This window comes from Anas platyrhynchos, chromosome 11 (genome assembly GCF_047663525.1).
Source record: "Anas platyrhynchos isolate ZD024472 breed Pekin duck chromosome 11, IASCAAS_PekinDuck_T2T, whole genome shotgun sequence".
NCBI lineage: Eukaryota > Metazoa > Chordata > Aves > Anseriformes > Anatidae > Anas > Anas platyrhynchos.
The window spans coordinates 4500469-4501795 of NC_092597.1; the positions used below are offsets into that span (position 1 = coordinate 4500469).

A 1327-nucleotide genomic window follows, 5' to 3' on the forward strand; every position below is an offset into this window, starting at 1 on the left:
GAGGTTCTAAGAGTAAGTAAGTGATAAGCTCGAAGGGAAGGAGCCAGGTAATGCCAAGGAAGCTGCTTACCTTAATGATGAAACCCTTTTGGTTGACCTATCTAGGGAAATGGACATTGGTAATTTAGACAAGAAAATTCATACTGTATTATTACGGTGGAAAGTGGGATTTGAAAGAAAATCCTATCCTTAAATCTTTCAAAACCAAAATGTTTTATTTCCTCCTGTAAAACAGGAGCAGCAGCTGCCATAACTTTACTTTGGTATATGTTTCAGAAAGCATGGATAATTTGTTCTCTGAAAGGTACTTGTCACCTCTAAAAATGTTGACCATTAAAATCATTCTTACTGTGGTAAAAAAAAAAATAATAAAAAGTAAAATAAAAGATTAGGCCACAGAAGGTTCTGAAATGGGCAACAGCAGTTGTGAGTGTTCATGTTCTAATGGTGGCTTCCAGATTGTTTATTCGTTCCATTTTACTGCAGAAGAAAAATAATCATTTTATCACCTTACCTCATCTTGCGTATACTAGAGAGGCTGATCATGTGTTAGCCAAGCAACAGGGATGTAGGGAACAAGATTTTGGAAGGATTAGATGCAATGAAGCGAAACACGATTTTCAAGTTTGCCTTTGTTTTTCACAACTGTGAACATTAGCCCTGCATCTAATAAATGATTAATAGCAACATGGGCACCTCAAAATGTCATTTTGCATAACGGGATTGCAAATGTTTATGGAGACACGTCCGTAAGAGATTTATTAGAAAACTAACCCTTTTCCTTTCTGAGTAACTGGTGGCTAGGGGGAGCGGGGAGAATGGCTCTACAAAGCCATGTTGCTAAAAGACTGTATTTTACCATTTAATCCTCAATTATACACATGACTTCATTGTGGAAAGGTCACCAGACAAAGAATTTTAGTTAACCAGCTCTGAAGGGAAGGATTGTGTGATCGGTCTCAGCCTTGCTCTTGCCGACTAGTTTACCTAAACAGCACGAACATCTCTTCCACCCAAGGGGGAACAAGGCCAGTATTCGCACAGCCTGACAAGAATTTTGGTGGAATCGGTGGGAACACAGAGAAATTGGCACAAAAAAAGACACAGCTTCTGTCAGGACAGGCTGAATTAACCTTCCATCTCCTCAAATGGAGAGGAGGATGTGGAGAGGGAAGCGGTGACAGCCTGACAGCGGTACCCATCGGCTCCTGAGGGAGCCTAAGATGAAGCCCCCGGGCAGGCACTCGGAGCGGGGGGGCCGGTGAGCGGTTCGCGGCTCCGGCGGAGCGGCAGCGCCCTGAGGGAGCCCGGGGCCGGGACCCCACGA

General features: G+C 43.5%; 1 long non-coding RNA gene across 1 annotated transcript in view; it reads right to left on the reverse strand.

Annotated features, from left to right (window-relative positions):
- LOC101799056 (uncharacterized) overlaps window positions 1–1327 on the reverse strand; it is a 140248-nt gene that overhangs the window by 138312 nt on the left and 609 nt on the right. The window lies entirely within an intron of this gene.